Source organism: Cinclus cinclus, chromosome 1 (assembly GCF_963662255.1).
Source record: "Cinclus cinclus chromosome 1, bCinCin1.1, whole genome shotgun sequence".
Lineage (NCBI taxonomy): Eukaryota > Metazoa > Chordata > Aves > Passeriformes > Cinclidae > Cinclus > Cinclus cinclus.
In genome coordinates, this window is record NC_085046.1 from 98,937,248 (window position 1) to 98,964,715 (window position 27,468).

Genomic DNA, 27,468 nt, shown 5'->3' on the forward strand with positions numbered 1-27,468 from the left:
GACCAAAATGAAGCAGCTTATGGATTACAATAATGCTTGGACTCAAAGGTTTTAGTTGATTGCTAATGCCTCCTTCATGCCTCTGTTCAACATTTGAAAGAGAAAATAACTGTCATAACACTGATCTTTTTACATAGATCTGAGAACCTACGTACTTGACCATATTACTATATTTTCTCTTTTTACTTGAAAAGCACTAACTTTCTCCTCTGTTTCTGAGTTAGAAAGTAATTTCTACACTTCTTTTTGTTTCCTGTTAGCATTGCCAGTTAAATATCCGAATTCTAGTCTCAAATGGAGCTTCACAGCGAGACAATTCAGATCCCTATTGAAACCCAGTGTGTAGCAAATATGTTTCTCTTTGTCTATGGAAATAGCTGCAGAATGTTTACATCACACAGAATTTGTGTTCTCACATGGTCTGTTGTACATGTAAGCCGTTATGATTATGCCTCCACAAATGGAAGAAGTTATCTGATGATAAATCACAACACAGCAGGCAGGCACAGCAGCGTGTGTGAAAAGATGCACAGAAGGGGCCTGGAAATGGATGAAGGCAGCAACGGTACATGGCCATGGAGGTGATGTCCCACAGGGCACAGTGTCCATCATCCACAGGACCAACTCCCCCAGCATAGCAGAGGCTTCGAACCAGAGCAAGATCTAAGAAGGATGCAGGTCGGCAGGTCAGCACCTCCTCAGGCAGGAGGTCTCAGCCTCAGCGAGGTCACTATTACACCCATGGGATCCTCTTTTTAGATGGCAGGCTGTAGAAACAGATGGTATCCACCTGAAAAAGTGGAGCACGGACACCTTTGCCAACAGGCGGGCCAAGCTGGTCAGGAGACACTTAAGAAAAGGAATGATGGGAAGAGGGAGATTGCAGACCACAAGTAAAAAGAAAACAGTAGACAGAGGTAGAAAACAAAGTATTAAGGACAATGGGAAAAATAGAGAGCTCAGGAGTGGTCACAGAGGGTGAAGGAACACCAGCCTCCAATGTATGTGCAGAAGGGAAGACAAGCAGGGAAAGGGCACAAGGGAGAATGCTGACCCCTAGGAGCAGGTGCAGCTTGGATATACGCAGTTATTGTACATAATGGAGAAAAATCTGGGTGAGAGTTTGTAGGTCAGGGTCAGCAGAGAGGCCAGGAAAGGTGTCTTTAAGGTGTCAGTTTTTTACAAACCATCCAGTCTGGAAGAAAAAGTTGCTGACATCCTATTTAAAAGGTTTATGTAAGTCACTGCACCACAGACCCTGGTGCTTGCTGGGATCTGCCAGATCCTGAAAGGGCAACACAATGGGACCGAACCATCTAAGACTTCTGCTGGGTGTTGAGAATAATTTCTTGATGCAGGGTTTTCACACAGTTCATGGAGTGAGTCCTCCTACAGTATATTTCTGTGCATGTGGAGAAGAAAGTGACTGTCAACAGAAATTGGCACAGGTAAATCATACCATGAGCCAGTCACTTAAGACTTGGACTCGATGATCCTATTGGGTCCCTTCCAACTCAGGATGTTCTGACTCTGTGATACCTGACCAGCTGGAGAAGAGAAGTGGATGGCACTTACTTAGCATTTAGCATGGCTTTTAGCAATGTCTCCCATAACCATCTCATATACAAATTGGGAACTTATTGTCTGGATGGGTGGACAAGCAGACTGGTAAAAAATCGATTTGAGAGTAGAGATCCGTGGGCAGTGCTCAGTAACTTATGGAGTACCACAGAAATCTTTTATGGGACCTTTCCTGTATGACATATTTATGAATGACCTAAAGAAAGTAATAGAGCACACTATCCTTATCATTGCAGGTGACACAAAACTGAACTGGGGCAGGGGGAAGCAGTCAATATATTCAGGGAAAGAGTTGCCATTCAGAGAACTAGGCGGGCTATAGGAAGGGGACAGCAGAGACCATCAGGAACTGAACAGTGACGTGTGACAAGTCCAAACAAGGGCTGGAGGAGTTTCTGAAATTACACAGTCTGGAGGCAGACAAGTTAGGGAAGGACAGATCTGCAGGATGCAATTGGTGGTGCCAGGCTCCTCTCAGTAGTGTTTGGTAGGAGGATGGGAGAAAGAGAAATAACTTGAAAGAATAAAGCAAAGTTCTTTCTCTGTGAGGACAGACAGGCATTAGTTCACATTGTCTGGAAAGACTGAAGTTTTTGACTGAAGTGGATGTTTTCAGAACTTAAAATAAACAAAGCCTTGTACTTTGGACTGGAGAGCCCCAGAGGGCCCTTCCAACCTGAATTTTCCTACAGTTTTATGATCCTCTGAAGAACGTGTCCTACTTGGATGCAAATGTTTTGCAGATGCCTCATTCATGTTGCTACATTTTACATGAAATTTTGGGTGGTCTCTGCTGTTTTCAGGTGTTCTGATGGATGGTTTTAGGTGTTTTTTTCAGCAGTGTAAGAGCACTGTGCTGTGTTACAGAATAGTCAAGAGAGAGACAATAGCAGCTACTCCACAGCACCTTCTGCCCAGGATGGCCTGCCTGCCTGGCTTTTGTACCACATCACAATCACTTCCATTCACTCCAATTATTTCTTTAGCTCTGTCTTCCTACCTTTCCAGCATGTGTACCACCTAGTAATGCACTGAATTTTTCCTTCATCTCTTGACTGTAGCCTCAAGGAGGAGGCAATGCATCAATGTTTCTACTTTTCTTTTAAGGATATTTTTTGTCTAGTATTTCTTAACAAGCATCATGCTTCTGTACCTGCTCACTAGGAAGCCCTTCTGGCTTGATGTATTCTCTTTGAACAGGTTTTTTGGCCTGTCGATGGCTCATCCTTCATCTGCTTGGTCAGGGTAGCAGAAAAAAAAATAACATCCAGTCATTCTTCTCTCTTAAGATTTACATCGTCAAAATGTTTGATTAAAAGGAATTCTAGACAAAAATTAAAGCTTTTGAAAATATTAATAACACATGGGATATTTCCCAAAAGAAAACTGCAATAAAAGAATGACATGAAATTCAGCAAGCCTGTAGTATCTTTTCTTTAAAGAAAGTTTCTGTTGGGAGAAAAAGTTTCTCTCTTATCAAATAAACACTCAAATACAGCTACATTCTGTAATAGTAATAGTTTGTTTTAATTTGCTGGTTATCTGAACACCCCAGCTATGTCTTCAGCTGTACCAATAACAATAAAACAGTGCTAATCCAGCTACAAGCAGGGACAGGAGAACATAAAGACAATATCTGATGGCTGAGTTCAGCTCTCAAAACACATTGCTGCAGCAAAGTGTCTGCTAGTGCAAGAGCTCTACAGAGTTACTTCCAGGATCTTCCTCGGAAAATAAATATATTAAACAGGATTTCAGAAACAATAACTTCAAAATGTCCATAGGAAGTAACAGAGTGCCTCACACAGCTGACTGGCTGCTGCAGGCTCCCCTGCAAATCACTTGGGAAGGTGTATGGAGGAAACCTGCCTGGGCCAGGCTTTGAGTGTGTTTTACAAGGGGTGTAAAACTTGTTCAATCATCAAGCAGTAGGAAGGAGAGGAGGCCTAGCAAGTTTTAAGGGATCTTCAAATTAGATTGGGAAAAGGCATCTTGCCTATGAGAAAGAGCTCGTTGGTGCTTGTTTCCATTGCTCCTTTCAGCACTTCTCATACCCCTTCACCTGGCGCCAATGATTTTTCACAGAAATAATGTTTGTTTTATAAAATGGACAGCTGGAATACATCTGGCTAAGCTCATTTGTGATATAAGAATTCATAGATGAAATTCTGAGTGGATAACTACTATTGATTTTGGCTCCCTTGGCAAAGTTGTGATTTAAAAACATGCTTTTTACAGATGTTTTTTCCCTGTACTTTCCTTTTTTCCCCTCTCTTTTTCAAAGTCTTCAAACATTGATACCACCCTGCAGGATTTCCTGTAGGCTCAGCAAGTGTGCAGCATACAATTTCAAAACCACATATCATGGGTTTCAGTAAGTACCACATGGATATACGCTGACATGCGTGCCAAGTATCTCCTAAGTTTGGCACAAATGTAGGCATCTGTAGACTCACAGCCTTATAATCCCATTTTTCAATACACAGGCACCCTGCCATAGCACTGCACACCTCCAGCAGGAATGTTTCTTCTGTGGCAGAAGGACAGGTGATGACAGAAGGCATCAGTGTGATGTCTTTTTCTTTCCACATTCATCTGTGAAGAGCTTGACTTTACTGAACACCCCAAAAAGAACTGCCTAATTTCAAGGCAAAGGTATCACTACTCTTTCTGTTCACTTCCAGAATACAATTCTGCTGTTCTTTCCTGACCTCTGCTTGAAACAGTGGGTGAATGGTACTGCCCAGTCCTGAACAGGAAAAATAATAAAACCTACCACATAAACCTTCTTTAAAAGTGGGTCTGTTTACATGCTCAGAAAGTTAAAGATGTCACTTACAAAAAGTGTCCTAGGTCAGACCCAGAACTCCTGTTCCATAGCAACAGAAAAATTGCTTTAGTTCCAATGCAATTTTGTAGCTTCAAAGGAATTTTTTTTTCTCGTCATTGCTGGGATTTAACAATCTTGCTCTTAAAACAATGCAATGGTAACAAAGAAGCATTGTACTGCTTTTGGCTAGGTTAGAGTTAATTTTCTTCACAGTAGCACTCAGAGGCCGTTCTGCAGATTTGTGATGAAAACAGTGTGGATAATTCAGGGACTTTTTTTTTTTTTTACTTCCAAGTAGGGCTAACACAGAGCCTAAGCCTTTTTTGCCTCTCATACCACCCAACCAGTGAGCACATTTGGGGTGCACAAGAAGCTGGAAGCGGACACAGCCAGGACAGCTGACCCCAACTGACCCAAGGGATATTCCATACCATACAGCATCTTGCCTGGTATACAACAAATAGTGGAGGAGAAAGAAGGAAGGGAGAACATTTAGAGTGGTAACGTCCCCCAAGTCACCATGGTGCATGATGGGGCCCTGATGTCCTGGGATGGTTGAACACCTGCCTGCCAACAGGAAGAGGTGAAATTATTCCTTGTTTTATTTTGCCTACATGTGCAGTTTTTGATTTCTCCATCAAATGGTCTTCCTCCCATGAGTTTTCTCACTTCCACTGTTCTGATTCTCTCCCATCCTGCTTCAGGGGCAGTGAGTAAGTAGTTGCATGGGGCTTGGTTGCCAGCTGAGTTTGAAACACACAGATACTCGATATTTCCTTTTATTTTAAAACAGAACAGAAAGTTCATGAAATTTTGCGTCATCTTTCAGGCTACTTATCAAAAAGCTTGCTGCCAGTAAGGGCAGCCAGATTGACAATTTCCTGTTTCTCTTTGAGAAAAAGCTGAAGGTCTTCATATTTTTCACTCAGATGACTGAAAAATAAAAATCCACTTCAAAAGTGGATATGCCTGCATTCAGGAATGTTTTCTTCTGTGGATAAGCAATGTATTTTCTGAATATATTTTTCTTCTTCTCCTGAAATATTGCCTCAGATCTACTGAAAAGTTTTTTTGGCAATTAACGATCCATTAATTAATCTGAATTAATGATCTGAAAAAATTGGTCCATTAATGATCTGAAGAAGATGTCAGCAGAAGAGCAGAGACAGCATCCCCAGGCAGTCCTGAAAGCTCCATAGTAAGGAGGATGAAATATGGAATACTGTCCATATTTCCATGCATGCACACAAGAACCCCAAAGCTTTAGCCACAAGGCCATGAATAGATATGTTAAATTGTTCACTATCTTCGACTCCTTTTCTTGAAAGAAGTTCCTTTTCTCTTGAATTAATGAACACTTTTTACCTTTATCCTAAATATCCTTTCCTTTGACCGTGCAATAATGGAAAATGTTACTGCATCAATCAAGTAATATTAGCAAATTATTCTATATTCTTCCCCATTTCTTCACCTAGAATATTCACATCCAGGTATCTATTACAATTTACTGTAGAAATGTTGTCAGGTGAGTGTTTAAAATCTAACTGTGCTCCTCAATAGCCCAGATGGCACAGGTTTTTTCCAAATAAGTAATTTACATGAAAACATATCAAGTGTCCAGAATAACAGTATGATGCACAACTGATAGAATTGCTATACCTGCAAAAGTAATAGAATATCTAATAGGGTGCACTTTCTATATGTTTCTTGCTAATAAATATGCTTTCTCAATCTGAAACCATTTAGCTTTCTCATTGTTTTGTCCAAGTGTTCATATTATTAATTAAAATATTTTCTTTTGGAAAAAAATTTGTGACTTCAATGTGCTTCTATGGAACTTGAAATGCCTACATAATTACAGAGGAAGGCAAGCTCTTATTTAAAGTTCCACTATTCACCACTGCATATTTTCTGAGCCTTTGATAATCCCCTGCTTTTCTATTCCAACCTCATTTTGAAGGTCAGAGAGAACACCTACTGACTTGAATGAATGAGAGTCTGTATTTTTTTTCTTATATATTCTACTAATTTAGATTCTTTCTTCAGGTACCAGCACAAATTTAATTACTCTTTTGTTCCCCTAAAATCTTTCCCAGTAAATTTTCTTTCTCTCTGTCTTCAAACACACACACAGCACTGACCCATCATCTTCAATATTCCCCTGGTTATTATTTTGACTTTGAAATTTTATACGAGTCAAGCAGTCTTACTGTTGATATATAGCACAGATATAAAATAATTATTTTACTGCTTTTTTCAACAACAAAAACAATTTTAATGTTGATTTTGAATGATCATTTCTTTTCTTTTGTACTTCAGGAAGAAGACAATCTTAAATATTCAAAGGCTCTTGCATCTTGGGCTCTTTAATCTTCAGTGATCCCATATTTTAAGGATCAGGTTGTGCATTGGCTTACATTAAAGTAAAAGACAACAAACAAGTGATTGTAGATAATAAGGGATAAAAACATTAGGTCCTCATCAGCAAGCAGAAGTCATGTATGCAAAGTATTCATAGTTATTCTCAATTATTCTCAATTGCTTGGAAATGTGATGAATTAAATAACCCCAAACTTAATTTCTCATCTTAAGATGAAGTGAGGTCACATGCTACCATGGCAGGATGTAATCACAGTGGAGCTGGGTTTTGTTAAACTCCTTCCTTACACCACGCCACAGGAGTGGGATGTGACACTTCATGCTGTTGTTTATCAAGAGAGTGCTTGGTTTAAGGTTGGCGTTCACAATCTTAGAGGTCTTCTCCAACCTAAATGATCCTCTGATCATTCTTTGATGATTCTGCGAATCTGTGACTATGTGAATGCCAAATTTCTTATCTGCAGTAACCTGTTACAACCTTCTAGCACAATGTGAAGATCTTTGCTTCCACAGGGTTTTCAAACTGCCTTGTCATTTTTTAAACACTTTTGTAAAAGACACTATGAGGGACCTAAAAATAAAAACATGATAATTCCTTGCCTGAGATATCTTACCCAAATAAAAGCTTTATTAAAATGAAAAGCATGTAACAATGTCTAGAATGTCCAACAGTAACAGAACCTGCAAAACTATTTGGCAAAATAAAATCAATGTATTGGCAAAATGAAAAAATTAACATAGAGCAGAAGATTCTGCTTTCTGAATGCCACATCTACCTCACGTACATATGTTGGTCCCTGTATAGCAGAATTTTTATGGAGTTCAAATCCACATACAGTGAAACGACAAATATTTCCTCATGACAAATACAAAGTTTCTTTTTGGCTTGGGGAAGGGAGAATGCCAACATAATCCGTATGGGAAAAAAAAAATCGTGACAATTTTGTGAAAAATTTCTCCAAATCATACCTGAAAATATAAGAAGGTACTTCAGGATAACACAACAAGCTGTAGCTTCATGTGCGCTTTAAGTTTGTAGGGGGATTCTAATTCCTGGTGTTCAAGCACTATGTAAGGAAACTGTTAAACGGACTTCAATGCTTAAACTATAAAGACGGTCAAGTTTCAGATCTGTAGAAAATAGGAACTTTGGAAATTAATTTGCCAAGACAAACAATCATTCCTCTGACAATGAGAGTACATGTAGTTATTATTCTCTGCCTTCATCCCCTATCCTCAAGGCCAGGCTTCCAACCTTTGAAATTGCTTTCATGGTAGTTTGGGGTTTTTGTTGGTTTGGTTTTTATTTTGGTTTTAAATTATTCCTTGAAGCTCTAACCTCAGAAACTAAAAATTATATCTCCTTGGGTAATCTTTATTTACAATTTTTTCAAATATATGGTTTTCATTTAATTCTTCTGGGCAAATATCAAAAGGTTATGAAAGTTCAAGCTACTTTTATGAATGCGTTATGGCCCTAACTCAGTGCATTCCAGATCATCTTACCAGTTTGGATTTTTGCTCCAGTTTGTTTTTTGGAGATCAGGATTTGTTTTGTTTAGCTTTGCTTTCTATGAGGGATTTTTTTTTTTTTTTTGGAGGAAAGTCAAGATTGCCACATACACCCATATTCAAGGACTCTAAGAGGTCATTGTCTACAGGAATACTAACTAGTAAGAGTGGATCATCAGACTGGTTTTTTGACCGATCTTCAAAAAACAGACAGAAATTAAAATGAAAGAGTGAATAAAAATCATCATGTACTCTGTTTCACAGACCTTAGGATTGTAGTAGTCTCAGAACAATTTAAAAATTACCTCTTTTGATGCTGACTTCCATTGACTTATCTGTAGTTAGGATAGGTGACATTAAGTTTTTTGGCCTTAGGTTTGGGATAGGACAGTTTGGGTTGGTTTGGGTTTCTAAAGAAGACATAATAGATGAAGATGTCAAATTAATAAGCCTTCACATTCTGAAGAAAGAGAAACCATCACATGGCAGGACACTTTTCTTTAGTCAATAGAGACACTGAAGCAATTATTTAAAAAAACTATGGAATTGGGAGTAGTGCCCTGAAAAAAAACCTTACCAACTCTTTAACATTGAGAAGTTGTCATTGGTTGCTGGTGATGACAGACAAGTTATAGAAACAGTTTCATGAAACTCTATCAGCTGTTAATCTTTCACAAACTATTTAATAGGAAATTCAACAGAAGGAAGAGGGCCTAGAGTGACAAACTGGGAAGCGGTAAGTCCACCTTGCATGCAATAATTTTCTGCTACCCACATGTAACACACAAGATTGCCAAGAACTGCAGAAAATTAACCTTCGGAATACTTTGTGTGTACAATAAATGCTGAAGCAATTGCAAAGAAAAGAATATTGTCGTTTCTTAGGACAGTCTAAGACAGAAATTAGGTGCTTTAGAAGTCTGAAATAGATTTATAACACAAAAAAAAAAATTCTTCATAACTTTTGATTACTGTTTAAGAGTCTGCTCTCATTTGAATGTGTGTAACCACTCCAGGCAGTGCATATTACCTCAGCTTGAAAGTGGTAAAGTATCAGCTTTTCTGCTTTGCAAAAACTCTTCACAGTTAAGTCAGTGAGTACCCTGCTCTTCAAAGGCAGGAAAATATAGGAGCCTTTGGATCCACAGATGATTATTATCTCTAGCTACTTGCAAAAATGAAAGCTGTAGTTTGTACCCAAAGAAACACAAATACTCCAGAATGTACTCTATCCATGGAACAATATGAACTTATTCTTGAGTAAGTACCTTGAAAAAGGAAGTCACTAACTAAGAGGGAAGTATAGAGTAGAGAGACAATGATAACAAAAATGATACATCAGAAAAAAGGAGACAGAGGTGACTAGGTCTACAGTAAATGAAGGAGTCACAGGAGTAGGAGGGATCTTGGAGGAAGAAAATTAAATTTTGATACAATTTCAGATTTTTATATGCTCCAGATGACTCAGGTGCCTTGCAAACACAAAAGCCTCTCAGGGCTGTAGAGTTAGACCATCCTACACCTAGAATCTTAAGGATATTATTCCTACTTTTAAGTGGATATATATATATGATACATATATATACATATATATATGTATATATACTTATATATATATACATATATATGCTTATATATACATATATATAAGTGCACCATTTCTGAGCCACTCTTGAGTGAATTAAATAGTATTATATTTGAAAAATAATGCATATAAATTAATTTATTACAATAATCTAAAACTTAATAGACCAGTAATTAATTTACTTTTTTGTAGAACTATACATAAATAATAATTATTACTTAATTGTTCCTGTGTTTTTCTGTATCTCTTATTCTGGAAGTAATGATGCTGAAGATGTGGAAACCAATTTTTTACAACTAGAGAACTATTTATCTCAAGGTAGTTAAAACCAGCTGTGAATCTAAATAAATTTGGCAAACATTGGCAAACATCTGACACAAATTGTATTTGGAATGCTAAAAATATATTTATATATGTTTTTTTGAATGGATATGGATGATATAACAGTTTTAAACCCATGGGAAGGTAAGATCATTTTAAAGGAAGAAATTATTAGAAGGCAGAAGTGGATATATTTGAAGTAATCATTATAATGCAGAATTTAGGATATTCATGTGGAAAGGTAAAAAGTCATATTTATTATCTTAATCAAAGTTAATAATGGAGGGAGCATTAAGAAGGGTACTCCTTCTTCCACACAAGTTCCAAGATCCCTTGGCATTTGTAAGATAACGTCTTGTCCTTTTTTTCAGTTGTCATATCATTGAAACTCCCCTTAAGATTCCAGCCCTTCATATTTAAATTCTCTCAGTTTTAGTTTTTAAAGAGTGTTTTGGTAAGCTTTGATTTGAGTCAAATAAGAGATAAAAATTGTGCATTCCCACAAATCTAAGGTGCATCCACACTAACTTCTTGACTGCGAAGTACTGCAGAACTGTATGCAAACATCCACTGCAAACTTAGGTCTTTCTCATTGTTGAGAACTTGCACTCTGGAGAATTCAGGACAAGATGCATGAAGACTATATCCACATCAAGATGGGATGTCAAGTATGGGAGGTATTAATTATTAAGACTGCAGCAAGAGCCAGAAAGATGGCCCCAAAACAGCAGAAAGTGCAAACGTCCTACTGAAGTCATTGCAGGTTTGTGAGGGGTGTTATTTTAAAGCATTTGCTCTCCATGTCCAGAAAGGGTTGCCCCTGTTGTCTGGAAGGGGAGAAGGGAACTGAGGGTGAATCAATCATATCCACCTTCTTGGGCGTAGAATTGTGTCACCAGCACTGGGGTTTTTAAGTGCTCAGAACTGCAGGATGACATTCTTGTATCTATAGTGATTTAAAAGACTATTGGGAAATCTTAACACATAGCGATTTGTCATGCTGACAGCAATTACCTCTGGATGAGCAAATGCTACATGCTGCGAGTTGTAAGAACGAGATGTGATTCCTTTTTCTGCTTGGTTCCATATTCAAGCAAAATGTTAAACAGTTCAGTGAAAGAACTTTGAGTAAACAGCTTTTTTTTCCAATATAGTGAAAATGTTCAAATGAAAATATTCTGAAGTTTACTAGTTTCTGCCACCCCAAAAAAAAAATTACTGAAACCTAGATTCAGTTAACACAATAAAAACCTTTCTCTTCTTTCTGGCCAGCTACTCTGGCAGCCTCCCTCTAAAGAGGGAAAAATAAGGCATTTTTTCAGAAGAATATATTTCCATATACTATGCTTTGAATGCAAGCTGGCGCTTTTGAAGAACAGTTCCTATCTCTATAACTTTTTTTACTAAGAGACAAAATTTTTCCTGGTGTCATATCCTCACAGTATGTACCATTATTAAAGTAACCCCAAAAACATACAGTTAGAGTGTGATAGCCCTGAATCCATGTGCCCACCTTCCAGAGGAAGTTAAAAATCCATGAATTTCTCACGTTATCAGCCCACAAAATGAACTGGATAATAGTTACAGCAGCCTGAGTTATAGGACCCATGTTCAAGTAAGGGATTGCAAATGGGAGAGATAAAGCTGTGGCCACATGGAGCCCAAACCACGGTAAGCTGGACAACATGATGCCACCTAACACAAAACTGAGGTAACTCAAGAACTGTTATTCCTTTTTCACCCTTTTCTTTCAATGCCCTTGGGCCCCACGTTGGGCGGCCAAAATCTGTCCTGGTTTGAAGGACAGGTGTTTGCTAAGGAAAGCAGAAGCCTCCCTTTGAACTGAAAAATGTGATCCTTCCTTCCTACAGATTATTATGATTTTAAAATTAAGGGAGCTCTCAGGCAAAGATATGGGGGTAGGAATAACAGTTCTTTACTAGTATAACTAACAAGACAAACAAGAACAACAACAGCTATGAAATTACCCACAAACAGAACAGTAACTCAGTCCCAGTGTTTTTTGGCTGCAGGCACCTTTTCCCTGAGCTGCAGTTCCCGGTGCTGGGGGCGGGCGGGTCCCGCAGAGCCGCAGGAGGGCTGGGGGTGATGGCAGCGCTGTCCCAGGGGGAGAGAGAGATGGAGAGAGAGCTCTCCGCCCACGGTGTGGGTCCTGGTGCTCAGCAGAGTGCTGGATGGTGGCAGGTTACAGCGAGAAGGGAGCAGGGCAGGGTCCAACAGCAGTGAGGATGGCTCCCGGCGCTGGGATGGCAAGGATGGAACAGAGGGGCTGTGATCGTCCTTCTCGTCTGAACTCTGCGGGGGAAATGGGCCGAGCCACAGCCTTCCGCTTCCTCTTCTGGATGTTTGGATATCGAGGGGTTTCCCTCTTCTCTCTCCCCTCCCCCTTGCCACCAGGGCCCAGTCAACAGGTATCTTAGCATGACAATGGGGAAAATTCCACAGAGGGAAAAGGGAAAGAACCAACCCCCAACAACCTTCTTTTACAGCATTTTGAATACAGATATCTCACCTGGTATTTTAACAGCAAAATTATCTGCTCTTCCATTTGATTTTAAATGTTTCTAACTTTCATTCAAACATAGGTTGAAACATAGGTTTTCAATTTCACTATTCTGTGATCCTCCTCAAACTTAATTTTGGACATTTCAGTAAGTTCGGAAACAACATTCATATATGGGTTTGAAGTTTCTGTATATTAATAATGACTGAAGCTCCCCAAAATAAAGGAATTATTCAGTGACCTATGTGAAATACAGATGGATGGTGTCAAAGCAGCTTCCTGACAGACAAGCTGTTGTCAGTGCTGTCACTAATTGGCAGTGTTACTGTCATTCACAGCAGAAATCAAGGACTCGGTAGACCAAGATGTGCTATTTTTGGACAGTTTACCTTCAAAACTATAGGTCCAGTGGCAGCTGAACAATGGCAACTGTAAAGAGCATTTTTTCTAGTTCTATTTGCTTTTATTAAGGTGTGCGTGCTGGTTTAGCTGGGATAGAGTTAATTTCTTCACAGTAACTGTTATAGGGCTGTGTTTTGGATTCGGAATGAGAATGGTGTTGATAACATGCTGATGTTTTGGGTTTTGCTACTTTTGTTTATCCCTAGTCCAGGACTGTGTGTGCGTGTGTGTCTCATGCTCTGTCTGTGAAGAAGTACATAAAAGAAACAGAGGGCACATGGCCATGGCAGGTGACCTAAACTGCCCTCAGGGATATTCCACACCACAGAACACCATGCCCAGTGTATAAACTGGGGGACTTACTCATAGGAGGGGGCAGATCCGAATTAGGGAACAAAGTCTGGCATTGGTCAGAGGGTGGAGAGCAATTGCATCATGAATCACTTTATTGTTTGGGTCCTGTGGGATTTTTATTTCTCTTTATATTATTATTATTTGCTATTAATATCATTGTATCTTAATTTTCAATTCCTAAACTTCTTTTATCTCAACAAGTTTGACTTTTGATTCTCCTCCCCATTCCATGGGGACAGGCATAGAGAGAGGGGGGAGTTGAACAAGCAGCTGCATGGTGATTAGTTGCCAACTCAGCTTAAATCACAAGAGGATGTTAGCTTAATGGCTGGAATCAATGATCTCAGAGGTCTTTTCCATCATTAATGGTTCTATGATTTCCCCCTTAAATGCAAGAGAGAATTAAAGTTGTATTTTGCCTAGGCAGAGAAAACACAATTTTTACTCCTTTTTGTCACTGTCACTGGTGAGTGGAGTCAACAGAGGAAGCGCCACCTGAAGACAAAATCATTGCTCTTGAGTTTCAGCAAATACAAGGCTATTTTGAGAAGAAGGACATCACTTCTCTTTTACAGCTCACTTGTTAAGAAGCCTTGAATTTAGCAGGTATTGACAAAAATCTTTTCCAGACCTCTGGAGCATTTTATAAGGATGTCTGCTTTTGTGAAACATGGTGAGGTTTCTGACGGATTGCTTTGCAACAGTCCTCTGCTTTTGGTAACTCATAGTCAGTAACCTGAGAAGTTAATCCCCACAGTCTCATGAATACAATTTTGGTAATACATCCCAAGATGCAACTAGTCCGTTTTTACTACAAAGGTATCCTGCCTACTTATGGTCAACTTGACTATCATGTCATCCAGATGTTTGTCTATAAACACTTTAGATATCTGAGGCCAGATCAGATTAGGGAAAAAACTGAGGAAAAAACCCACTGAGTAACCCAGTCTTCCCCGTGATTTTTGTCCTTGGGCCCTCCACCTCGTTGAGCAATGGGCTCATTTTCTTTGGTCTTTCCTTTGCTGGCAATGTCCTTGCAGAAATGTTTCTTTATTATATTTCTCATCCCTACTAGCTTCAATTCCAGATGAACTTTATCTTTCTTAATTTCCCCCCTGTACATTCAAGCACTGTCACTTAACTCTTCCCTGCTTCCACCTTCTGTACACTTCATATTCCATCTGAGCTCTGAAGTAGCTCCCATTTTATCTCCCATTTTATCCATGCTGGCTTCTCCTGTATTTACCTGACCCTCTGAAGATCAATCAACTCTCTTAGGCTCCTTTGTCCTTCATGCACCTAAGTGCAATGTAGAAGCTTCTGTTCAATTTTAACCACAATAAAAAGGGAGTATTTTCTTTTTCTTTTCATTATAATCATAGGAATAAAATGACATGTATGCAGTGTTTCCTGTGTTGCTGCTTCTCATTGCCTCCTGACATTTATAGGGATTTCTAGAAATCTTCAGTTTGCTAGTAGTGCCATTTTCAAAAATACTGGTCTTAAATATATTAAGACGACCTTGATCCTGAATACTCAAATCAGAGACAGTCCTTTCAGTGACTCCAGAAGTTCTTGGTCAATTATCCTTTGGCAGAGAGTAATTGGTGGGGTTTCTGCTGTTTAATATTTAGAAAGTTAGGGATTGAGGATGAGGTAGGCTTTGCTCCATGTTTTGAAGAAAACAAAGACTTTTGGATTATTCTACTAAAATACTTTATTATGTGGCAATGCATATTCTGCTTGGGAATTGACTACTCATGAGGACCATTCCAAGATGATTTTCTTTCCAGTAATGAGGCAATCAAGACTGAGTTTCCATTTGATATTCCATCTCAGTCACAATTTTTGATTAAAAGGAATGAGGCCAGACAACATCTGTCTTATTATTTTCTGGTTTGTTCAATTTCCTAAGATTCTGTTGCCTCTGTCAGTGTAGTTCTTGGAGAAGAAGTGGGAAAGGAGGAATGGGAAGATGACAGAATTCAGAAGTGAGGTTGTACCAGACACTGTGGAGGATAGATACATATAAAAAGTTTAGTCATGACTGATTTATTTCAAGAGCTTGTATCCACAACTGTAAAACACCCTGACCAAACCCAGCTAAAACTAGTCCTATTTGTACTTTGATGTATAAATATCTGAAAAGTGAAATTTTCATAAGCTTGGACATTATATCAACAGCACACTTCAATGTATGTGCACAGCCTCCATAGTGACATCTAAACCTTGTGACTCATATTTGAATGTGATTAAATAAATGCAAGGTCGACTTCTAGTTAGAAGGATCAAAGTAATCATTAGAATTCATTAGAATCAAAGTACTGAATTCACAGCTGACTTCTGGTTTTCTTAAGGGGGCAGCAGTGGTACAGAGAGGTAGTAGAGGATAAAAAAAGCATAAGAGGAAAACAACAATGATGAGATAATTTATAAAAGCATAAAATAGCAAGACTAAGACTGTCATGTTTGTGAATAAAAAGTACATTTTCAGTACAAAAGGAGAAAGAAGAACAGCAAAATATTGTACTTAAATGGGGGGGGGGAAGCTTGTACGGGTTTGAAAAGCAAAACCAGTGAGACTTCAAGTCAGTAATACAATTTTTAATAGGGAAGAGAAAAAAAAGATAAAAAACCAAAATACATGCAATAATAAAAATAAAACCACTGACAGAGTCAGAATACAACCTGATACCCTGTCAGTCAGGGTGCTGGTGCAGCTTTCCTCAAAAGGGTCCAGCGATTATGTGGATAAAAACCTGGTTCTTCCTCTGGAATCCAGTGGAAAAAGGCTGCCTTTGGTGTTCTAAACCTCAGTTTTTATCTAGGTAGGAAAGGCTTGGCTTGTCCTCCTGGCTGGAGCATCTCCCAATGGGATGATGTAATCTTATCAGTTATACAGTAGGACTCAATGGCCCATTAACAGAAGATACTTCCCACAGAGATAAGGATGATCACCCTTATCAGTTATGGCCCATCAACAGAAGACATTTCCCACAGAGATAAGGATGATCACCCTTCTCAGATGGTAATAGAATATGTATGTTGTATTGTAAACCAGGACAAAGCTTTAGAACGAAGAGGGAAGGTTAAAAAACTGACTTCACATAAATACTATTTTAAAATGTCTCTTTGAAACCATCTCCAAGAAATGTACACCGTGAAGTGGAGAGAGAAGGAACTTCAGAAAAATTGCCTGAGGGAGGAAGCAAAAAGCACATCTCCACCATGAGAGAGGTTTACATCACATGACATTATTGCTTCTTGTCTTGTCCCAGAAAAGACAAATAATGCTGAAGATATTTTGTCAGGTCCTTAAGACAGCAGGCATTTGGCCACAACAAAAGTTCATTTAAAGTCCTTCTTTATTAAAGAGGAAAAAAAAAAAAAACCACTTAAAGTGAACCAGAAGAGCCCATAAAGAAACCACAGAAAGAAAAATCTTAAGAGTATCTTTCCACAGTTAGGCTCGGATGATACAACAAGGGTTGTGATCTGCTTTTGAGATCATTCTGCAAATGAAGAATTATGCTGGCAAACATTTGGCAGTGAACGCGTTGCATGGTGACCAGGACAGACTTTGCTGGGATCTTCATCTGCAGACAGAAGTTTTTCATAACATAGCAGTTTTTTTCAGAGAGATTAAGTCAAATTCGCCAAGTCAGTGAAAGTCACCAATTTCAATAGAACTGCTTGATATTCCAGATGAAGATACCCAGCAGATCTTCAACATTTGGACCTAAGAATTTTAGCCATTCTTGGGCAGCCATTACCAGATCTAGTCAGAATGACTGAAAGCAGAGTTGCATTACTAAAATAGAATTTTCTAGGATTAGATAGCTTTAAATAAAGTAGAATATATCTGTGAATCAAATCTCTATGGTTAGCTATTCTACAGGCTCACTTGTACACTACATTAATTTCAAATATATATATTCATTGAATGAACATAATTGTTTTATTACTCATTTTTGGGTGATTTTAATTTTCAAATTGAGGTGTCCACGTGGGCTTTTTTTCCACCCCAGCTCAGTGAATCTATTGTACAGCATACCTTGTTGGAAGATGTGGGTGGACGTTTCAGAAATAATTTTGCTAACAAAGATGAGCTTTTGAAGAATGTAGAAACACTCTCCTTTCTTCCATTCCTCAAAACTTCTCTCTTCTGTGGTCTAAATGTAAGGGTTTGTGGAAGTAAAAGAAATTACCCTGCAAGCCCTATGATGATTTCTTTGGTTAGTGGACAGACCTAAAAAAGGTTTCACAAGCTGGAATGGAAGATAATTCTGTGTATTTTCACTCCTCCCTTATAATGAAATACAATCAGGATTTTTGCCATATTAACACTAAATATTAAATACAAACCAGCCCTGATGTGTTTGCTATTGAGAACATAATTGGCTAAACAATGTTTCCACTTCTATTTATCTTTCAGGTATAACAGAACAAGTTTATACTTATGGAAAAGAACAAATGAAAGAGGAATATTTATTAAGCCTGAATGCTTGCAACATAGGTACATTATAGTAACTTTGTGTAACTATTCCAAAGGAAAACCAGCATAAAGAGAAAGGAGATATGGATGTACCAAAAAGGACTGAATAAAATAAAAACTACAGGCTTTTTTTCACCTTTAAAACTTGCACTTAGTGCAAGCTGAATGTTTATATATATTCTAAATGTGGTTGATTATGTTTTGCACAGTCCTCTCAAATAGGTCTCCAGGAACTTCAGTGAAGGAAGTGAGATAAATTGAAAGATGTTCATTTTTGTAACTGTTTAGAGACAACTTATCTGTACATCACTTTTTCTAATATTTTAACTTGTGTGAAATATTTCAGGTAAAAACTTTTCAATTATGCTAAAAATGTTCTTACTTTTAGTAAGACACCACACTAAAACCCGTGGGTGTTAAATATTCACCAAAGTGTCTACAGGGATAAGAATTAAAATCTCACCTGGGAGTCAGAGCAACCTCATCAGAAAATAGCATTAATTTCAAAGCAAAATGTGGAAAGGATGCTCAACACCTTGGCATTTTGATACTTACCGTATCAAGGAGGCTTTTTTTTAAATCAGAAACAGCTATTACCTTGAGGATAGTCCTGTCTATCTGCACCAGAACTTAATAACCCTTGGTAAAATCTTTCTAATCCTTGTCTTCCTCTTGGACTAAACACAGGAAATGCACACACTAGCATGAAGACAGCACCACAATATATCAGTAAATACACACCAGAGAAGGCAGATTACTGTGCCTGTGCATAGTCCTGAGTGATGATTCCCTTATCTCTAAGTCACAGAGACTGTCATGTGGCAGCTTGAGCTGAACATGAAAAGAAATGCGTGGGACAGAGTTAGTCCCAACACTGCAGCTCTCCTGAGAGTTCATTTGTAAGGTGAGCAGTGAGAATTTGATATATGACTGTGTCCATCAGCCTCTGCATTTATGATGAAGTTGAACTTTCTGTGTGCAAAACTACATTCAATAAATGTAAAAAGAATGTGTAAGAGAAAACATGCAGTCTTTCTTAAAATAATGTAAGTTTTATTTTTTTTCCGTATGTAAATTGCTAAAGTGCCACAGTTCGAAGACCAAGGGAAAAACGCCAAAAAGTGCGTTAGATTGTGAACCAGGTACCCATGTGTGTTGTAGGTTCATTTAAGCCATGTAGGATTCCACTTGTTTCTGTGAAATTACATGGTTTTCTCCAAGAATCTCTACTAATTTCTGCTGCCCATTCTTTAGAAACACAAAACAGGATGTACTCTTGAACAAATATTTTTGACATGCCAGTCCTAACTACATTTCTTGGAGTGAATATTCTCCAGCCATTCTACTAGGGCCACATTTTATCTAAGGTACACTATTAAACAAAATTTCTCCTCTCACGAAAGCCCTTGTCATCATTCTAACCCTCATCATGTAGGTATGAAAGGTGCTATAATTTGTGAAGCAGAGGATCATCAGGCCAGCTGAATTTCAGTAAAAGGGGGATATTAGCCTGTCAACAAAGCTGACATTGCATAACACATGCATATGATTACATCCAGCTATTGTGAAAAGAGTAAATATAGATAAGTAGAAAAAGAGTTTGCTTGCCCCACAAAGTCTATAAGGATTTCTAAAAACTTTCTGTTTCCTATCAGCACAGAACTTTGACCTTAGGAAAGCTGTAGAAGACAGATAAGCAAGCCTGATGAAATCTGGAAAGAGGTCTTCCCCCATGACATATCAGATTCCAAATGGCTTTTGCAGTTGTCCTTGGTCATCATCCAAGACCTTTTCTATTACGCATGGACATGGATTAATATGAAACAGCTGAAGCCAGCACCAATATTCAGCCCTCCAAAATGCTGAATGAGCACTTCAGCCACCAGAAAATTATATAATCTTTTGGACCTATAAATACTTGCCTGACAGAGCTCAAATTAAGAAAATGCTTCACTGAAAAAAATCTCCAAACTACTTTAAACATGGAAAATATTAAGAAATTTTATTTTTTCCTGGTGGGGTTTGGGGAGAAAGACGACATTTTTTCTAAACACACTCTATTTCTCCTGCTTTTCATTTCAGTACCTGTGAAGATGAGGTAGCCTCCAAACTGTCTGACAAAAATGCACAGAAACACTGTACCCCATGTTTGAACTGTTAATGGAGACTGGCAGGTTTTTTATTACTAGGCACTCAGACATCCACCATTTATGTGCAAAAGTGGAAATTCAAAATAGCGCAGGCTGGGTTAGCCAGGAATTATTCCTCAGGTATCTTGGAAAGACAGTGTCACCAAGGTAAATACTGAGGCACTAGAAGAGAAATAAGGACCTCACGAGCCAACTACCAGTATCATTTGGTAATTTTTGTGTGTAGATATTTCAACTGATAGAGGCATCAAGACCTTTAATTGTAGAAATGTAACAGAGATGATTACAGTTATCAAAAATGCAAACTAAATGCATTGGCAGGTGTACAACAATCATAAACCCATTGGAATTACAAACTGGCTACCCTTTCAGCTGGTGAGAAATTATTTGATTTATTTATTAAGAACATAATGATGAAGCTACTTTTTTGCCACCAGTTAAATAAAAAGAAAAACCTGTAATATGCCAAAATGTCATATATTTCCTTTTTTTTGTAAGAATTAGGTGTTCATTTATATAAACAAAAAAATTTATTAGTGGCAGAAGAAATGTAGAATAAGGGATAAACATACTTGAATTGATAATATTGCAACTAATTTCTGAGGAACAGAACTTTTCCCAAGTAAATATTCTCCTGCACTCATATTCTTTTTATCATTTGTAAATTTGCTTCAAAAAAATAAATGTGAAAAGATGCTCCATTACTGACAGATTTGCCTCCTGCAATTTGTGCCATGTTTGTTTAATGCAGGAAAACTTCCTTTCCCTCTAGTTTTGATTAAAACCAGATAAATAATAATAATAATTTGGATTTTTTTTTTCATCATGGCTAATACTCTTCAAGAAACTGGCTGATTTTTTTTTTTTTTTTGCTTGATGGACTCTACATGAAAATAGTCTTTATTTTCAAAATGTCAGCCCATGATATTTCTACTTAAGACTTATCTGTCTTTAAAAATTGACATTCTCTCTGCTCTTCATTTACAAATTCATATTTTCTGTTAAAACTTATAAATTCCTCCCTCTTGTGTTTGGCCTTAACAAGGTGGTAACTTTTTTTTCCTGCAAGAATAAAAGACATCAAAAATTGCATTTAATTTAGAAATATTCCATGGAAATAATGAATATTATTTCAGGAAGGAGTCTTTACCAAGAACAACCAAAAAAATTATATGGTGGAAATATCTTTTATAGCTTTTATAAAGCATAAATTATGATGAAGGCTATCATAGAAATTTTAGCACTGAGCAGGGGATATTATAACAAAATTCATCATTTCTAGTCTTGTCAATCTCACTTGGTTTTGCTATTCTCTTTGTTACTTCTTCCTGACGGAGAGACTTCTTTGGCCTGCATACAAAGAGATTAATATCAGAATAGAAGAATGTGAAAGAAAGCTCCCACTTTTTTTGTTTTGTTTGTTTGCAGGATTTTGTCGGGTGTTTTTTTTTTTGTTTTTTTTTTTGTGGAGATTTTTTGGGGAGTTTTTTGGGGTTTTTTCTTTTTTGGTAGACAGAGTATGCCTGCAGAAATGCACATTTTTAGAGGTAGAGCAGCTTTGGGGCTGGACTCAGCCACACACTGCTCTTTAGGTCGTTGTCATAACGAGGATAAGGCTGAAGGGAGCTCAGTGTGTTTGACTCTGTTAATACCAAGACCACTTCCTCAGTAACTCCTGCTGAAGCAACTTGCATGATCACTATCAATAATCTGTGCTTCAAATTCACCCAAATATTATTGCTTTATATATATATATATATTTCCATATGCTTTATGGAACAAAAAGCCCATACCGACACTGCAATGCAAAATAAAATACTAGTGTCTGCAATTGTTTTTTGTCAACCTTTAAAACTGGGGTTTTTTGAGGAAGTGATAACAATGTTTACTTTTTTAAAGATTAAAAAAAAAGCAATTCAAGTCCTCAAAGAAAGTTTTTGTTGAGCTTTGTATAGGTTGTAACAGTATCATTTAATAACATCTTAAGTCTCAACTTTCCTCCTTCATTCCGAACAGACACAAACATTTCCTTCCTTTTCTGCTAGCCTTCACCTGATGATGCTAAAATTTTTGAACAAAATCAAGTTTTGGATCTTCTCCCAAGGGCTGACGTGAATGAAGTACATTTTGGTTTAAGGGCACTAGCCTCAAGATCATGTTGCTACCAATCCTTTGGGATCAGTTTTCAACATACCATCCAGCTTCTCTCTCCTAACAATTTCCTCTGTCAGGAATGATATTTTCAGTAGCCCAGGGGACTGCAGATATGATAAAGATTGATGACTGGGGGGGGAAAGGTGGTTCATCATGGGGCTGGCACTACAAGTTTATAAGATAAAGATGAGCTTACTCTGTACAGAGACTTAAACTCTTCAGTATTGGTGATGATGTGTTCCAGACTCCTGCGAGCTCAATCACACAGGAGGGGAGTTTTGTACTAAAGTGGATGAAAAATGTTATTTTGAGGAACTTATTTTGTTCCTAAAGGCTACCTCAGTCAGAGAGCTCTGACTTTTCTAGCTGTGAACTAGACTTTGTAACTCAGTTGCACCTCGAATTTCTTCCAATCAGACAAGAAGCAATCAGCAAAGCAGTTTTAGACTAGGCTTGATGGAGAGGTTGTTATTTTTGTTGCCTTCTCAAAAGCAACATGACCCATCATCCTCTCCCTCCAGCACCCAGCTCCTGAAGAGTTGACGGATTTCCTGCTGGATGTCATGTGTAATCATTGTGGTCAATTAGGCCCAGAGCTGCAGAGGGAGAGGGCATAGTCAGGGTCTTAGAGCAAAATAACTATGTTATTCTTAGGAGAGATACAATATTAGGGAGAAAAAAGCAGAAACTCTTTTGTGCAGCTAAAAATTATCACTATTTTAAGTGCTGTAATTACTACTCTTTTAACACCTGCAAGGTTCTAATTTTTTTTCTCTATGGCCTCTTTTTATTCATGTTCCCTTTATTCAAGACAATAAAGTCCAGCTACAGCAATACTTATAATCTTCCTGAAAGCCACAGCAGGATGAAGGAGAGAGAGGAACATGTTTTTGTCCAACTGACTACTGGACTGCCCATTCTGATCATTATCAGCTGCTGAAATGACTTTCCCTTACGTGCTCTAAGAGCACAAAATCATGTTTTATAATATTCCTATCCCTCACACTGTGTTTTTAAAAAGTGCCAGTGGAAGCCTTACTAACTCCCATCTTAACAGTACAGCTTCCATGCTGATGTCATAGACAGCTTCCATGAATTACTGATAAATAAATGACAAAAAGGGTAAAAGGTGACTCAAATCTCCGGAGAGTTCATTTGTAAGCATTCCATATTGTAGCACACTAGGAAGTGTTCTGTCCTCCACTCATGATTACATGAAGTGTCCAGCTGAAAAACATACATTCACTGAAATATGATCTCCTTAAAAACTTAGAAACAATTAATGAATCTCATTGGTTTATCTCCTTTCAACGGATTTATTTTAATTTACCATTGACCCTTTGCAATCAGGTTTATAATAATATTAACAATGAAAGTGTCCACTCCTACAAGGTTAATTTGTAGTGATATGACCAGAGATATTATACTTGAGCCTGGTAGGACACAATAGGACCAGAAGAACATTTTTGATTCTGTAGTAGAAACATTTCTACAAAGCATCTTTTCATAATTAAGTTTGAGTTTATAATTCCAATTAATTTGTTTACATTCTGGAGAATATTCATGCTTTTGTTAAGGATCCAGGTGCTATAAATTATATTTGAACAATTTTCAGTGCTTCTTTGAGTGAAAGAGTGACTGTAAAGGTGAAACTGAAGTAATGTGATTCACACTATAAAGGCAGCTTTCTGATATACTGGAAAAAAATACTTTCTTTTTAATTAGTCTCATTAAAGACATCCTTGTTAAAGACTTTCTTGACTGAAAGCCAGGACTGAAAGAGCAGAAATGAACCCTAAACAATTGCAACAGAAATTATTAATGTTCAAAATCCTTTTTCTGCACTCAAAACCTGTGCTTCATGTCACCATCATATTTCATCAAATATTTTTTTCTTGACAAGAATGTAATCTGGACCATGGGCCCAAATTATGCTGTTACAGACCCCGTTCTTGGAGCCAGCTGCCTGCACCCCTGTCTATCTGTATGAGATGATGTGTGATTTCACAGACAGGCTCTGTAATTCTTGTCCACTTTCAGCACAGTTGCTGGAGACTTTTGGAAATATAACTAAGCCTTACCATAAGTATGCTAGTTACTGAGCAAGTTCCTGAGCACATCAGCATTTAACCCATAAAAAAATCACCTTAAAATTGATGTGCTTGAGTGCATTGGCAACTGCATTGCAGTTCATTATGCCCAAATTCCTTTATAAATATTAATTAAAGCTAAAATTCTGCTGATAGTGAATCTCTCCTGAGCTCTGGAGAGTTGCCATTGTGTCAAACTCTGATAATTTTAATGCATGTTTAGCATAGTCTAAATTACATTATATAAATAATGTAATGTAAATTGGTCTACAGAGTACACATGTACCTATTAAAAATTAGATAATGTTAAGTATGTAACATGATATTAATTCAATTAAATTAATCTTTTTTTCTTGCCTTCTTAGAAACCCACGCAGGAGTGAATCAGCTTGGTTTGGGGAGAAAAGTGAGTCTCAGAAGTGCAAAGGGAGGAGGAGGAAGGCTGCAACTTCATCTTGCAGGGCCAGCTAGAAGCTGGACTAGTTCCATGCCTCAACAAACCACCAGTTCAGACAGGAGCAACAGAGTCTACCCTGAAAGTTCATTCATGGCTGCAATCATATTTTAATATGTGGAATAAACAATTCATATTCATGACCAAATTAAATACATATTAGAAATTATGGAATTAAATAAGATTTAAGGACAAAAACTATCATACAAACAGTCTTTGGATCTTTACTTTCCTTGATGTTGTTATTATAGTGTTTTCTTGCCCTACAAAATGTTTTCAGTCCTGGAGTTATATATTAAAACAAAGGACAAACTTCTTGCAAAGGGGATTATTAGAATTGAGCTGTTTTTTTTTTTTTTTTACCCCTATAATTACATTAGTGTTAACATAGTCATCAGTAAGATTCATTACCAAAAGAATATTATATTACATTTGTTTCCCATATTTTGGAGGACACCAAAAAGTTTCACATTGCTTGTATCATTCTTTGTAGTGCTCACACTAAGTTGCTAGAAGAGTTATATTTTGCGGATTCCACATTTCATATTTTCAGCCACCAAAGGGTTACATTTTGCTTGAAACTGTAGCCAGGCTTTCTCAGTGGCTCCATTTCTACTGCAGTTAAATACTGGGGCTCTTCTAAGGCAAAGACTGCTCATTCCCAGCTTCAGCCATCACTGCCAGAAAAGACTGTATCCAAAGCCCAAAACAACAATCCCAAAATCACAATATTTCCTGACCACTGCTGCTGGCCCCAGATGGTTTACAGCAAAAGCATTTAAATAGAACAGGTGTCTTATTTTTTTCTGCAAAACAGCCCTGACAATGAACACTTCTAGATGAATATTGTATTCCAGAGGGCTGGAGCTAAACTGAGTAGTGATGTTCAGCAGCTCTTTGAAGCATACACGGGCGGACACAGGGACCTTGGAGCCTCACTGTCAGAAGTAAGGACAGCAGTGCTAAGCTACCTTTTTTCCCCAGCACAGACAAAGCTTTTGTTGCTCCTTTTTTTTTAAGTCAGACTACCATCTAGTCTAAATTGTTGCTTACTGTTTCATACTTAAAAATTTTTCCTTCCTGCCCTTCTTCTATTCCATTTGTTTGTTTCGTTTAAGAATATATTAAATGTAGCCCCTAGAAAATGAGGAAACAACACACACTTCCATGATTTTTCAAATGAAAATCCCCATGTCCTGAAATATCAGTCTGCACAAAATAATTGATAGAACCTTGAGCCAAAGAGTTACCAAATATTTACAAAACAGCATTTATTTCAACTCTGTAAATACTTAGTAGAAAACAAATTTATCATGAATGTTTCATAGCTTCTCACCTGAGAGAAAGTTTGCTAAGAAGGTAATGTTGTCAAAGTCTATAGAAATATGATGAGAAGTTCAGAGGGGAAAATGGAACCTGTGAACTCAAGGGAAAAATTGTTAAATCTTGTGACATTTCCTCATTTTTGTCAAAAAGAGTAAATTATAAACACAATAAATAATCAACAATTGTCAGGAAATTTACAGTTCTGTTCTTGGTTTTTAGAGATTTGGGTGCTGTGATTTGATAGTAAATTATTCAAAGCTGAGAATAATTCTTCATCCTTAACACACAATCTCTTTAAAAATAATAAATATTCTAAGGAAGAATGCTTGTTTTCTGCTAATTGAGTTATATTTAGATAATCCCCAAAGTAACAAATAAGGAAAAAATAAGAAGGAAATGTGAACTTCCCTTCTTATTTAGACTGATAAATAAAGAAGTAAGGGTGCTGTAACCATTTCTGGCAGTTTTCTCGTGAGACTCTTCCTCCTCCAATGTAGCAACAAAAAATGAAAGAAAGAATCCATGGCCAGATCCTGCTGTTGCTGGGCTTTTCACACAGGAGTTTCACATTATAGCACTACAAACTTTCAAAGATTTTCTGTCAAAAAGGGCTCATTAACATGTTATTTATCCATGATTTTAATTAAGCATACAAGTTAAATGAATTGCATTTTATTGACGGCAACTGTGTCCACACCAAGGAAATATTGATTTCACAGTTGTCATATTAGTTTTCCCAGTGGAAATTTAGGGCAGAGGCTGGGTTAGGAAGGAGGATGACTCCCTCATACTTTGCTTCTTCCCTTCTTTATTCTGTCGCAAAAAAAATTGACAGAAAAAACCATGTGGATTTTTTCCACAAAAAGGAAAGATTCTCACAGTGATGCACCATTCCAACATACTCAGCAGGAGACTGAAGTGCCTTTGATTATTATATGGCAGCTGAGGTGATATTGGAGCTGATGTGTATTGTATCAATATTGTGATATTGTCAAAGATGAATTCTAGTTTTCTACAGAAAACTGGAATTCAAAAACCTCTGCTCCACTATCGTGTGACATTTTCCACCAGGAATACATGAAAGGCCCTCTCTTGTTTCAGTGTACTAAATCACTTGGCTTGTAGACAAAGATTCTGTTTATTTTTTTATTAGCATCTTCTTTGATTTTTGTTTTATTTCTACATTAAAAAGTATAAGCTCTACTCCCTGAATCTGTGATCCATCAGGTCTTTTCTGCATAGGCCCACTGCTTTTTGGAGGATCTCTAACTCTGATTATTTTTTTCCCCTCTTCCTTTAATGGCTTAGATT